Here is a 16,111-nt window from a genome sequence, read left to right as displayed (position 1 = left end):
TGAACCAATATAATAAAAATGACATTACCTAATTTAATTATTCAATGTCATACCAATTAAAGTATCAAAGGATTACTTTTTAAAACTAGAAAAATACTAACAAAATTTACATGGAGAAAAAAGGGTAAAGAATCTCAAGATAAATAATGAAGAGAAGGGCAGGTAGGTAGCAAGTGAATAGAGCATGGCTCCTGGAGTCAGGAGGACCTGAATTCAAATGTGACCTCAGACACTTGACATACTAGCTGTGTGACCTTGGGTAAGTCAGTTAACCCCAATTGCCTTGTCTTCCTCCCTCCACCCCCCCCCAAAAATAATGAAAAGAAATGGGAATGAATGGAATCTAGCATTGCCACATCTCAAACTACACTACAAAGCAGTAATTATTAAGAACAATTTGGCACTAGTTTAAAAAAAGAAGAGAACCCAATTAATGGAATAGATGTAATATTTAGAAGCAAATGTCTATAGTACCACTAATAAGTGGTAAACACAAGGTTCCAGCTATTGAGATAGGAATTCAGTACAATAGAAACTTCTGGAAAAATTATATAGCAGCATAGAAGAAATTAGAGTTAGACCAATGTCTCACACCTTATACAAAGATAAGACCCAAATGGGTTTGTGACCTACTTATATGAGGTAACACCAAAAAAAAATATCAATCACATGTATGAATGGGAGAAAAGTTCATTTCCAAGCAAGAAATAGAGAGCATCATAGAAGATTAAAATAATAATTTGGATTACACAAATAAAATTTAAAAGTTTTTGCACAAATATAATAAAACTAAAATTTAAAAAGGATGAAATTAGTTGGAGAGGGGAGGAATCTTTGCAAAAATTTCCAAGATATATATAAGAAGCAGATTCAAATTTGTTTTTAAAAAAGAGATACATTTCCCTGGTGTAAATGGTTTAAGGATATGAACAGACAATTCTCAAGGGAAGACGTATAGGTTATCAATCTAAGCATATCTGTCTATAGCCCTATAGGAAAAAAAGTGCTTCAAATGACTACAAATTAGAGAAATACAGATTGAAGCATTTCTAAAATTCAACCTCACACTCTTCAGAGTGGCAAAGATGACACAAAAGGAAAATGATAAATGTTGAGAGGCTGTGGTCAAACACCACTTTCTACAGGTTTTTCCTGGGACCCCTAACTGTTGTCTTGTCTTCCCACTAAAGTTACCTTCTATCTCCTTTATATGTATCTTGAGTATAGATGTGTGGTTTTTGGTTTATTTTGTTGTTGTTTTTTTTGTTTTGGTATGCCAAGAGATTAGCAAGCACAATGCCTGAAACATAGTGTGCATTTATCAATGCTTGTTGATTGATCAATTGATCATCTCACCAAATTTCATTGATACTTATGTGGTCAAATTTGCTTCCTTGTTTTAGGATGTCTAGTTCCTCTTACTTCTTGCCTAAGCTTTGGCCATTTATACATACATATCTGAGGCAATGGATTTTACTACAGGCTCCTTTCTTGTACTTTGTCTCCCATGAACTTCTCAATTTCTCAACTGCCATTTTCCCTTCATAGTAGCTTCTTTCTATGGTATAGCTTGGTTAGTGTACATAAGAGGGACTTCTCTCCTTCCCTATTCTTTTATGGTTTAAAAGCTCTTTTAATTAGAAACCCAGTCTTGGTTAGATACACTTCACCTCCGGTCGTGAGCCTGTCATTCTTATATTTTAAGCTGTGGTCCCAACAAGTCCAAATCTCAACAGACACTCACTCCCTTTTTAGCCGGTTGCTCACTTCCCAAAACAAATTTCCTTTTCCTCTCCAGTGGGCAATGGTGGGGAGAACATCCTGTATGCCCCTGTGTTCTTCAGTTTTTTGCTCTGGACTTTGTAATCTTTGGTATTACTTTTTAGGTTCCTTCTGGTAGTATTATTTCTACCTATATGAATCACAAGAATGTATAGCAGTCATATATTTCGATGAGTGAGGGGGGAGGGAAAGGAGTGATTCTCTTTTACATCTTAGATACATAAGCTAGGAAGACAACAGAATTCTCTATTCTTAAGAATTCAACAAATAACTGCCTCATTCCTCTCAGAGTCCTGGAACCTTATCAACCACTACTGCTATTCATTTTTACTTCTGATCTTACTGGATGATCTCTTACCTGATGGTTTTTGTGGCTTTCCTATATACTTCTTTGGTGGAGTAATCAGTTGTTTTATCTTTAGAAAATCCAACTACCTCTTCTTCTTCAAGACAAGTCTCGAATCTATTTTTGTCTTGTCTTGGTTTTTTTTTTTTTGGCTATAATTCCATGATTCTAAGATTCTACCTCCTTGTGTCAGAAGCTGCCTCTTCAAATGAAAGATCCAAATTCACAGTGAGTGATTTCTTATTTTCATGTCTCCTTGTACCCAGAATCATCTCACAATTTCAGTATCTGATACCTCCCTTCTTACACCAGGGTATAACTCAGTTTAAAAGAATATCAATATATGAATAAGCAAGGCAACAAACATGTATTTTTAAATTTTTTATTTATTAATTTTTAACTTATGGAATAAAACAAGCATTTCCATAACATGGTATAATTTTTTAAGAAAAGATGATCATACATGAAACTACAAGTCTATTATGTACAACTTGCTATTACTTTTAAATTTTTTTTAAGCAATCAGGGTTGAGTAACTTGCTCAAGGTTACACAGCCACTTATTTCTGGGTGTGGTGCTGAGTATCTGAGCCCAGATTTGATCCAGGTCATCCCGACACTGGAGCCGGTGCTCTTACTCGCTGAGCCACCTGGCCGCCCCTAAGCAATTGGGGTTAAGTAACTTGCTCAAGGTTACACGGCCAGGTGTTTCTGGGTGGGTGCTAAGTGTCTGAGCCCAGGATTCAATCCCCAGGTCATCCCGACACTGGAGCCGGTGCTCTTACTCGCTGTGCTACCTGGCTGCCCCACTTTTAAATTTTTAATAGTTATTATGTAAATTTCTTTTTTCCCTTCCCCCACCCTAGAGATGGCTTCCATTAGACACAAATATGTATATATGTAAAATCATTCTATACATATACTTATCAGTTCCTCTCTGTTTACAGAAAGCACCTACTTTCATATGTCCTTTGTAGTTAATTTGAGTATTTGTAATAGTCAAAATGACTTAGTTGAGCAAAGTTATTTTTTTTTCCTTTTTGCCTTTTTTTTTTGGAGGGAAATTGGGGTTAAGTAACTTGCCCAAGGTTACACAGCTAGTTTGGGGGGGGGGGGGGGGGGGGGGGGGGGAGTTAAGTGTCTGAGGCTGGAACCGAACTCGGGTCCTCCTGACTCTGGGGCTGGCACTTTACTCACTGCACCACCTAGTTGCCCCCGAGCAAAGTTATTCTTGAAACAATATTGCTGTTACTGTACACAATGCTCTCCTAATTCTGCTCATTTCACTCTTCATTATTTCATGCAAGTTTATCCATGTTTTTTTAAGGTCATCAAGAATCTACAGTATGTTAGACACGGTGAACTTCTTAGGAGCAGGGACTATCTTTTACCTTTCTGTGTATCCCTAGAGTTTAGCACAAGGCCTGGCACACAGTAGGTGTCTAAGAAATATTTATTGACTGACTGATTACTACTAGTTACTATTTTGAAGGTACTTACAGTCAAATGGGACAGATGGCCTGCAAAAAACTCTACAGGAACAAAGCTAGACAGGATAAATTGTAAATAATCTTAGAGAGAAACTACTGGGATTCAGGGAGCCTGGGAAATACTTATTTTAGAAAGTGAGGTTTTAGCTGAGACTTGAAGGAAAATAGGGATGTGGGAGATGGGGAGGGAGAGAATTCCAGGTATTTGGGACAGTCTGTGAAAATAGATTGAGGTAGGAGATGTCTTGTACAAAGAACAGATTGTAGAGTACACGGAGAGAGAGGAGAGCATATAAATGGGAATAAGTAAGAAGACTGGAAATGTAGAAGGGGGCAGGTCTGTGGAGATCTTTAAAAGCAAGAGGATTTTTTATAGATAATAGGGAACCCTGGAATTTATTAGGTGGGGGTGGGTGGGAAAAAGTTGAAATCATCAGATCTTCACTTTAGGAAACTCATTCTGAAAATTGAGTGAAGGATGGGCTAGAATTCAGAGAAGCTTGAAGCATAGAGACTCAATCAGAAGACTATTGCAATAGTTCACAAAACCCCAAATATGAACAGGTTTATTTAAGGGTTAAGGGAAACCAGGGACATTTGTCAGCATTTACAGATTGTAATAATACCACTAATGAGCAACTCTTCCCCTCCCCACCCCACCCCCATCCTGAGACTTTTTGAGTCTCATTCCTTTGCTATACTGCCTTGGTTAGAGATCCAGCAAGGGGCATTCGTGGGCTATTACCTAAATTTAGTGTTGCCTTCTTCAGATCCTCACAGAGTTGCTTTCCCCCACAACTCTCACTTCCAGTAACTGTTAGCAAATGTCACTGGTTGCTTCCCACACCACAGACCTGTTTGATCACCCTACTTTTGAAGTTTTTCTTAGCTCCCAGATGGTGAGCATTTACTTTTCTTACAGGATCCCTTTCACAATCCTTCACTGCTACACTTGTAGTCCCCAGCAGATGGCGGAAGATAGATTCTTCTGCATCCTACAGACTAAATGTCAATCTTTGAAGCTCCCAGCAGAAGGTTATTATTCCCTTTCCCAGGGAACCAGCTCACTGGAGACAGACACACCCCTTCCCACCCCCCACCCCCACCCTGGCTCCAACTGTTTCACTATTTCTACAGAATATCTTTATACACTTCCTCAATAGAATACCTCCAATTTTGGTTATCTTCTTTTGTTTCCATGACTCAGGAAGATTTTTCCTAGAAAAGGGGGGAGAAAGGGAGGGAGGGGAAGGGGGAACAAAGGGAGGGGTGTTAGGTGAGAATCTGTCTCCTTTTGTATCTCCCTTCCTAGTTACATATTGGTTCATAGTAAGTGAAAGGTGCAGAAAATACATTGTATTACTATGTTTATTGCTAATTTTTAATGCAGGCATTTGACTTGTTAGATCAAAATATCATCCCCAACAGGCTGTCTTCTACATATATGTTAAGATTTTTTGATAACTGCAACCACAAAGGTAATTTTGTTCAATAGTTCTATGATTATCAAATGAAGCATAAAATAGGGAAAATGTGTTTCCCAAAGGTTTTCAACATTGTCACAGAGAAGGTTCAACATGGAGTCCAAATTGGAGAAGGTTCTCTATAGATTCTCCTCCTTGTGGGATAAAAAGCATTAGGAATACAAAGAAAGGAAGTTTACATTCTAATATGGGAGACAACATGAAGACTACTATGAAGAAATAAGATATAGACAGGATAAATATGGAAATAATCTCAAAGGGAAGCCATTATCATCAAGGACAACATCATGCACTCAAACACAACATAATTTCCTCAGTGAATTCTAAGACTATTCAAAAGGTTCAGACACACAGGAAAAACCAAAAGAATAGAGAATATCTATTGCTTAGATTATGACATTCCATTAAATCCAGTGTGTTCCTCCACAACTATCTATAACTTAGACAGGCATTGTAAATGGATGATAAGATGAGCTACAATTTGAGAGAGGGGAAGATTTGTATATTTATATAGTGCCTACTATGTGCTAGACACTGTGCTAAGCTCTTTTTACAAATATTGTTTCATTTGATCACCACAATTACTTTGGGAGGTGGATGCTATTATCCTGATTCTACATTTAAGGAAACCTAGACAAACAGAGGTTAAGTGACTTGCCCAGAGTTACACAGTTAGTGTCTGAGGCTAGCTTTGAACTCAGTTCTTCCTGCACTCTAACCACTTTGCCATCAGATGCTTATTGAGTAAAAGAAACCAGGCCAACTTGATTTTTTTGAAACCGTGCAATACTTTTGATGTTCCCACGGTGCTCCCTGAAACAACTTATATTTTAAATATGAATAGTTTCCTAGTGATACCATATGACTGTGAATTATATCTCTGACAAATCAATCTGCAGGTAACCCAAAAAGTAATCAAAGATGATGACTTGCACATGGAAACATGGCATAACATGGCTCTGGAAATGTATAATTGGAAAAGGAGGATCATGTAGCACAAATGGAATAATAGATAGCCAGAATATTGTAATGGTGCACAAATTTGAAAGCACTAGAGGGATGCCTGTCACATTGAATGGACTCCTCATGGAGGATTTATGGGAGAACATAGAAAGGAGCTCCATAGGATGAGGTGAAGATAGATTGCTATGGGCACAAGTTCTCACATCAATGAGGTTATAGATCCCTTGAAATACCAAAGTATGGTGACTCTGATGATTGAATCATGGGATTTTTGACAAATCCATTATCCTCTCTCAATGCCTCCGTTTCTCTATCTGTAAAGAAGGACAAAAAATAATTCTACCCTATAGAAAGTTTGTGAGGAGAGTGCTTTGTAAAACCTTAAAGTTAAAGAAAAGAACATCAATAAAACTTTTGAAAGCACACAAAATAAAACAAAATGAAGTTCAGAAGGGAACAGAAAAGGCAATTTTGTTGCTCTGTTGTTAATTTGATATATTTTTTAAGAAGAAAATTGTGACGGGGCAGCTGGGTGGTACAGTGAATTGAGCACCAGCCCTGGAGTCAGGATGACCTGAGTTCAAATCCGGCCTCAGACACTTAACACTTACTAGCTGTATGACCTTGGGCAAGTCACTGAACCCCAAATGCCCTGTCTTCTCCCCTCCAAAAAGTGAAAAAAAAAGAATAAAATTGTGGTTTTATAGATCTTCATGGTTTCATATACAATACTTTTTTTCTGACTGTTAAAATATTAGCATTTCTTGATAACTGTCGAGTTCATAATAAGAAATTTTTAAAAATAAAATACATGATAAACTTAGCTCTTTTCAGCAATGCAAGGATCTAAGACAACTCCGAAATGCTCATGATGGAAAATACTATCCACATCCAGAAAATGGAGTCTGAATGCAGATTGAAGTATACTATTTGCTCTCTCTCTTTTTGTTTCTTCTTTCTTGTGGTTTCTGCCATTGGTTCTAATTCTTCTTTACAACATAACTAATGTGATAATGTTTGATATAAACATATATGTAGAGCCTATATCAGATTGCACACCGTGGGGGAAGGGAAGGAAGGGGGAGAAAATTTAGAACTCAAAATCTAGTTGAAGTGAACATTGAAAATTAAAACTAAATAAATAAATAAATTTTAGAAAATAAACTATAACCTTCAAGTGGTATATAAACAAATGATATTGATAATGTGATGTGACTACACTGTGTTAGGGGCTGTAAGGATAAAGATATTTAAACATGTTTCTTTTTTATTATGAAACTAACATGAACAGCATGAGAATTTCAATATTCAAAGAATAGCACAAAAGAGGGATTGATTGTATGTGAACTATGAACTTCTATTATGTACAGTTTGTCTTGTATTCCCTCTAAGTAAAATATGGGATTTGGGTTTTGTTTATTTATTTTTTGTTTTTGCAAAATTCACATTTAACATAGTACTTTATTCCAATATCACCCTACTTATCTGTCTTTTCTCAACTTCTTCTTGCCCTCTTCTGTTTATTAAGTGATTTCACCAAAGTCATACAAGTATTAAATCTGTTCAGTCATTTCCAATTGATGGACAACTACTTTGTTTCCAATTCTTTGCCATGGCTTTGTTGTTGTTGTTCAGTCATTTCAATCATGTCTGATTCTTTGTAACCCCATTTGATGTTTTATTTTATTAATTTAATATTTTGTTTTTTCCCCAGTTACATCTAAAAACACTTTTTTAACATTCAATTTTTAAAAATTTTAGTTCCAAATTCACTCCCTCCCCTCCCCCTTCCCTGAGAGGGCAAGCAATTTAATATAGGGTATACATGTGCAGTCATGCAAAACATATTTCCACATTAATCATCCTGTGAAAGAAAACACAGAACAAAAACAAAGAAACAAGAAAAATAAAAAGTATGCTTTGATCTGCATTCAGGCTCCATCAGTTCTTTCTCTGGAAGTGGATAGCATTTTTTCATCTTAAGTCCTTCAGAACTATCTGAATATACTGAGAATAGCTAAGTTGTTCACAGTGGATGATCATGTGATATTGCTTACTGTATACAATGTCCTCCTGATTCTACTCATTTCACTTTGCCTCAGTTCATGTAAATCTTTCCAAGTTTTTCTGAGAGCATCCTGCTAGTCATTGTTTCTAGTATTCCATCATAATTATATATCATAACTTGTGTAATAGTAATGAAATTTGAAGATCTCTTTGTATTGCCAAGCTAACAGGTACTTAGCACTTAGTTTCAAATTAAGCCTCTGTCAAGAAACAGAAGGTATGAACCCCTGTTGCTGATGTAACAGGAAGGAGCTAATACCGTATATAAGGAAAAGCCCCAGCTGGGAGAGTCAGAATTTCTTGGGGTGAGCATCATGGAGGCAGAGCAGCTGCTGCCAGGGAGAGAGAGTGAGAAAATTTCTCTCAGTGAGCATCTGGAGACTGGGCTGATACTGATGCTTTGAAGACTGAACTGAGAACTGAGAAGAGAAATGAGAATTGAGAAATGAGAAAAAATTTCTTGGAGCAAGCCAAGCAGAGGTTGGTAAAGTGATCTTGATTTTGAGAATGGAACTTCTGGTGGTGGAGCTTCTTCTGAGAGCCAGCCAAACTCCTGCCAAAGACTTCAAGGGTAGCCCTAGCTGCCAGAGGAAGCATGACTGTAGTGTTGGTACTTTGTCTGTCTGTTTTGGATCTATGTTGATTTCATAGGCAGAAAGTGAATTGAGATGATAGCACATGTGTGAATATTGTTGTAATTCTGCTAAGCTTGATGTGTTGTGGCTCTGTTAAGTTTTCTCTTCCTAGGAACAGAAATCGTGAAGTACTTGAGGTGGACTGGACACTGTGAGCTTCAGTGTGGAACAGAAACTGCATGGAGAGCTGGACAAGGAACTGGGAGCTGTCTGCCTTTGAACCCAGGTGACAGTTTGGTGGATTCAGGTAGGAGCTGGGACCATGGAAGAGGAACCATGGAAGCTGAAAGCCTGCCTCGAGTCAAGATGAAAAGACCTCTCTGTGGGTACTGAGTAATGACTGATGAAACTGTAACTTATTTGTGACCTACAGGTGGATGGCCTTTGTATTTTCCACTACCCCTTAAGAGGGTAGTGAGTAGTGACTGATGAAATTGTAACTTACTTGTGATCTAGGGGTGGATGGCCTTTGTATTTTCCACTACCCCTTAATAGGGTACTGAGTAGGGGAAGCTAGGTGGCTCAGTGAATAGAGCACTGGCCCTGGAGTCAGGAGGACTTGAGTTCAAATCTGACCTCAGATACATAACACTTACTGGTCATGTGACCTTGGGCAAGTCACTTAACCCCAAATGCCCTCCCCAAAAGCAAAAAAAAAAAAAAAGGTCACTGAGTAGTGACTGATGAAATTGTAACTTACTTGTGACCTAAGAGTGGATGGCCTTTGTATTTTCCACTAGTAGTGACTGATGAAATTGTAACTTAATTGTACCCCATGAGTGGAGAACTTCAGTTTTTATACTTTGTGATTGAATTAAGGACTTTGTGATTGACTAAATGAACGTACTTTGCTTTAAACTATGTGACCACTTTGGTGAAAACTATGTGGCCATTTTAGTGTTAAGTTGTTGAGTTGTGACATGGTGAATGCTGTACCTTGATTTTCTGTGAATGTTTTGCTCTGATTTGTTACTGAATAAATAGAGAATTTTCTATACTATATAATCAGAACCTTGAAAGCTCTTCACAGCAGCAGTCCTCTGGAAAGCTGCTTGTGTTTGGCTTTACAACTTGTTCAGTCATTCCCCCTTTAATGGGCATCCCCTCAACTTCTAATTCTAACCACAAAGAGAGCTGCTATAAATATTTTTGCACATATAGGTTCTTTTCCTTTTTGTTTTCAATTTCTTTAAGATACAAACCTAGGAGTAGTATTGCTGGATCAAAGGATATGCATTTTTTTTGGAGGGGGGAAGGCAGGACAATTGGGGTTAAGTGACTTGCCCAAGGTCACATGGCTAGTAAGTATTATATATCTGAGGTCGGATTTGAACTCAGATCCTCTTGATTCCAGAGTCAGTGCTCTATTCACTCTGCCACCTTGCAACCCCTCCTCTCCTACTTTCTTGTAGGGTAAGATAGATTTCTATACCCAACTGAGCATGTATATTATTACCTCATTGAGCCAATTCTGATGAGAGTAAGATTCAAGCATTGCCTGACATCCCTCCCATATTCTCCTCTGTTGTAAAAGCTCTTTTGTGCTGCTTTTATGTGATATAATTTACTTCATTCTACCTCTCCCTTTCCTCTTCTCCCGATGCATTCCTTTTTCTCACCCCTTAGTTTTACTTTTTAGATATCATCCATCAGTTCCTGCACATCCATGCCTTTTTTCTATGTATACTCCTTTTAACTGTCCTAATAATTATAAAGTTCTCAGGAGTTAAAAGTATCATCTCCTCATATAGTAACATAAGAAGTTTAACTTTATTGAATCCTTTATGATTTCTTTTTCCTGCTTACATTTTTATGCTTCTCTTGAGTCTTGTATCTGAAAGTCAAATTTTCTATTCAGCTCTGGTCTTTCATGAGGAATGCTTGAAGGTCTTCTGTTTCATTGAATATCCATTTCCCCCCTATAGGATTATATTCAGTTTTGCTGGCTAGGTTATTTTTGGTTGTAATCCTAGCTCTTTTACCCTCCAGAATAGCATATTCCAAGTTCTCTGATTTTTTAAATATAGAAACTGTTCAATCTTGTGTTATCCTGACTGTGGCTCCAAAATACTTGAATTGTTTCTGGTTGCTTACAGTATTTTCTCCTTGACCTGGAATTTGGCCATAATATTCCTGAGAGTTAGAATTTCTATCAGGAGATGATCAATGAATTTTTTCAATTTTTATTTTACCTTCTCGTTCTAAAATCTGAAGGCAGTTTTCTTTGATGATTTCTTGAAAGATGATGTCTATGCTTTCTTTTTGATCATGGCTTTCAGGTAGGCTAGTAATTCTTAAATTGTCTCTCCTTGATCTATTTTCCAGGTCAGTTGTTTTTCCAATGAGCTATTTCATATTTCCTTCTATTTATTTTCAACAGTGCATTATTGTTTCTTTGCTCCCTTCAAATCTCAGACAGCTCTCACTGTTGTTTTTTGGTCATTTCTTCTAACATGATAAGTGTGAGATAACCTCAGAGTTATTTTAATTTCCATTTCTCTTACAATAGCTACTAGTTTTATATAATACTTTGAAGTTTGCAAATAGCTTCACAAATGTTATTTTATTTTATCCTCCCCAATACCCTCAGTGGAAGATGCTATCATTCTTTATTATAATCAGTGACATAGAACATTTTTCCATATGGCTATAGATAGCTTGAATTTCTTTCTTTGAAAACTGCTTTTTCATAACCTTTGACTATTTATCAATTGAGGAATGGCTTTTATTTTTATTAATTTATATCCATTCCTTATATATCTTTGAAACAAATTTTTCATAAAGAAAACTTGCTGTAAAGATTCCCCCCCCCCCAGTTAATTCTAATTAACTTCTTCTAATCTTGGCTGCATTGGATTTGTTTTGCAAAAAACTTTAAAAATTTTTTATATAAACAAATTTATCAATTTTGCCTTCAGCGATCCTTTCTATCCCCTTTTTTGGTCATAAACTCCTCTTTTATTCATACATCCAAAAGACTTTTTTCCCCTTGCTCTTATAACTTACTTGTGATGTAATCTTTCATATCAAGATCATGGATAGATTTGGAGCTTATATGATGTGAGATGTTGGCCTAAATCTAATTCTGCCAGATTATTGTCCATTTTTTCCAATGATTTTTCTTGAATAGTGGTTCCTTACTCTAATAACTGGAGTCTTTGGGATACTATGTTCATTTTCTTTTTTATATTGTATTTCTAATTCATTTCATTGATCAAAATATCTATTTCTAACCAGCATTGTGTCATTTAAGACAGAATACTACAGGATCCCTTCATTCCCTCCGTTTCATTATTATTTCACAGTTGTTTTGTTGTTATTCAGTTCTTTTCAGTTGTGTCTGACTTTTCATGACCTAATTTGAGGTTTTCTTAGCAAAGATAATGAAGTGGCTTGCCATTTCCTTCTCTAGTTCACTTTACTAAGGCAAACAGGGTTATATGACTTGCCCAGGGTCACACACCTGGCATCTAAAGTCATATTTGAACTCAGGAAGATAAGTCTTCTTGACTGTAGGCCCTGCACTCTATCCACTGTGCCACCTAGCTAAGTCGCCAACATGATTTTATTCAGTATTTTTTTCATCAATATTCATTTTGGGATACTCATTATCTCTCCCTGCTTTAGGTATCAAAACCACATTCATCTCATAAAAATAACATAGTAAGATCCCTTCTTTTCCTATTTTTGCAAACAATTTTCATATTATTGGGGTTCTTGGAACTTTTTATGGAATAAGTCAGTTTGGTATTATGTTTTTCCTCTTTCAGGGTTTTGTTTCTAGCTTGTTCAATTTCTTTTTTTTTTTGAGATTAGAATATTTAAACTTTCAATTTCTTATTCTATTAATGTAGATATTTTATTTTTTCGGTAAATATTAATTTCATTTAAGTTACAAAATTTATTGGCATATCATTGGACAAAAATTTAAAATAATTTCTTTTATTTCCTGCTCATTTGTTGTGAATTCTTTTACAGTTTTAGATACTGAAAATTTTATTTTTTTTCTTATTTTGATCAGATTAGCAAATACTTTGAGTTTTTTTCTTCAAAAAACTAGCTCCTAATTTTATTTATCAATTACATTTATTTTCACTTTTGCTTACTTTTATTTTCAGAACTTTTTTGTGTTTCAATAGTTTTTTAAATTTAACGTTTTTCTTGCTCTTTTATTGATGAAATCTTCCCCTAAAGACTACTTTGGCTGCTTCACAAAAGTTTTGATATGTTTTATTATTTTTAAAAATTATAGGGTGGCTAGGTGGCTCAGTGAATAGAGCACCAGCCCTGGAATCAGGAGGATCTGAGTTCAAAGGCAGCCTCAGACACTTGACACACTTACTAGCCATGTAACTTTGGGCAAGTCACTTAACCCCAATTATGTGGTGTTCCTCTGGGATTTTTTCCCCCTTAACTGGCTAGTTATTTTTTTTTTTTACTTCCAATTGTTTAGAATTAAATTATTCAACTTCCACTTAAGTTTAATTAAGGAATCAAATTTGATTATAATCTTTATTGTGTCAAAGGATTTGTTTAACATTCTTATTTTCTGCATTTAAAAGGTTTTTATGTTCTTGCACATGGTCAATTTTTGCAGATGTGTTATATACAGCTAACAAATATGCACATTTCTTTTCATTACTATTCCATAGTCACCAGAAATCTAGATATCTAACTTTTCTAAAACTCTATTCAGATCTTTAATTTCAAAATTTAATAGATTTTTAAAACCTATTTAGATCTTTAAATGCAATTTTAAAATTTAGATTTTTGTTAGATTTTCCTAGGTCTGAAAGGACCACAATGAGATTTCTGACTTCCATAGTTTTACTATTTTTACTATAACTTAATTAACTTTTCCACCAAATATTTAGATTTTTGTATGAGGGATTGATATTTTTCCATTATCTACGATGCTTTTAAATTTAATTCAGCTTTTTTTGGGCGTTTAATCTCTTTTAACCATATACATTTTTTACTGTTGCCTTATCTGAAGTAATAGTTACTACTCTTGCTTTTATTAATTTGTCTGAAGCATAATAAATTCTCCTCCAGCCCTTCATTTTAGCTCTATATGAATTATGTTTCAAATGTATTCCTTGTAAATAATGTGTTAAATGTGTTCATGCATCCCATTCGTGGGAGAGTATACATTTTCTCTTATTTTCTCATCTCTTCTCTAGTGTACTATTTTTCCTTCCTTTTGCTTTCCTTTCTTTTTTTTTCCTTTCCTTTCTTAAAACCAACAAAACAGAACAAAACCACACCTAAGCTTTGTGTTAATCTTATTTAACTTCCTCTTTGACCTGTGAAGCTAGTAGGATTCTAAAGGGTCCCCTCTCTCTTTCCACCCCAACAGAGTATACTCATTCCATCATTTTTAACCCCTTTCTCTTCATCAAAAGTACCTTTTAGGTTTCTCTTTATTCCAATATTTTCATTTCAAAGCTTCTACTCAACTCTGGTCTTTTCATCAAGAATGATTAAAAGTTTTCTTATCTATTAAAAATCCATTTCCCCCCATTGGATTTATTTAGTTTTACAGGATAAGTTATCCTTGGTTATAAGTCAACTTTGTGAAATATTGTATTTTAAGATTTTTCTCTCCTTTAGGGTAGTAGCTGACAAATCTTATATGATTCTGACTGTAGTTGCTTGGTACTTGAACTTTTTTTCTAGCTGCTTGTAGTATTTTTTATTCATCTTAGAAGCCATGGATTTTAGTCATAATATTAGTGGATGCTTTCAATTTAGAACCCTTTTGTAATGATCAGTGAATTCTTTCGGCTTTTACTTTGCCCTCCTGTTCTAATAGACCTAGGCAGCTTTCCTTTATGAAAATATGGTGTCTTAAAATATGTTGTCTAGATCTTTTATTTGGTCATAGTGTTGAGATTGGATGATTCTTAAATTATCTCTCTTCAACCTACTTTTTCAGGTTAGTTGCTTTTGATAGTACCATGTTTCCCCGATAATAAGACACTGTCTTACTATTTTTTTTGGAAAGAAAAACACCAGAGGGCTTATTTTCAAGGGAGGGCTTATGTTGTCCTGCCTCAGCTCTCCTCCGCGGCACTGCTCTCAATGGCGCCAGCAAGCAAATCACTGGGGAAGAACAGGATGACACGCTCACTGCTGCAGCTCTGATTGGATGCAGCTCGGAGCGCGGCATGCGTTTCACGGGGGGGTGGGGGACGGTGCATACAGAGGGTACCGTAATGTAGCGTGTAGCGCAGGGGATCACCTTCACTACAGTAGCAATCTCAATAGGGCTTATTTTCGGGATAGGTCTTATTATTGGGGAAACACGGTAGATACCTTACCTTTTTTGTGTGCGTGTGTTAATCCTGTGGTTTTACTCTAATATTTCTTTCAGCCAGTCCACTACTTGGTATACTTTCCATCATCTCATTCTTGCAAGGCTCTTATTTCAATCATAATGTCATTTTAAATCTCTTTATTTCTTCTAATCATTTGTGACGTCCTTGTGGTCAAGACAACTTTTTCCTGAAACTCTAATTATATTTGCTGACTTGCTCTCTTCTTTATTTACCTTTTGGACATCTTTTAACCCATAATATTTCTTAATTGTTGAAGTTCCTCTTTGTGCAATCAATATGGGAGTTTAATACAGGATTGAAGACAAGTTTAAGTCCATCACTGGTTTTAGGTCCCATTTTTACCTTTTCTCCCTTTCACTGTCCCCTTTTTTATAGTAAACATTTGCTCAGATTGCAACAAAAACTAGTTTTTCTTTATCCAGAGAGAAAAACACTTGTAAAAGTATATGCAGCAAATTAGTAAGGTTTCAAAAGAAGAGGAAACTCTGTTGGCCATGCAGCATGAGGTGGAAAAGATGAGTGAAGGTATGAAGAGTAATTTCACCATTGTGGTAATCAAGTAATCCAGATAAACGGCAAATTTTGTGCAGGCCGACCGACACTCCTTAAATGAACTTGTTGAGCCAGACAAGGTTCCAACTGTTGAAGATTAGATTGTATTCATGGTCTCTCTCAGTGATTATCCTTTCTATCAGCTTACTGCTAGAGCATATTTGCCTTGTTCCTCTCTCCTCTGCTTGGGAAGCAAAAGTTATCAGGCTTCCCCTGTTGACTTACAAAGTTTCCATCTACCACGTTCCTTTAGTCCGTCTTCTCAGTAGGAAAACAACACTTCTCATTATCTCCTTGATGATAAGGAATTACATTCTGTTTGGTACATTTTTTTGTTTACTCATATTACCAGCCTCAGTTCCTGGCTTGAGATTTTATGCTAGATACAGGCTCTATTGCTTTTATACTCTTGGATGGTATGATAGGGACATTTTTTTTGTCCTGACTTTGTT

Source organism: Petaurus breviceps, unplaced genomic scaffold (genome assembly GCF_028583685.1).
Source record: "Petaurus breviceps papuanus isolate PSGF00001 unplaced genomic scaffold, PetGlider_PUasm1.0 90779, whole genome shotgun sequence".
NCBI classification, from domain to species: Eukaryota; Metazoa; Chordata; class Mammalia; order Diprotodontia; family Petauridae; genus Petaurus; species Petaurus breviceps.
Note: the sequence above shows the minus strand (reverse complement) of the source record.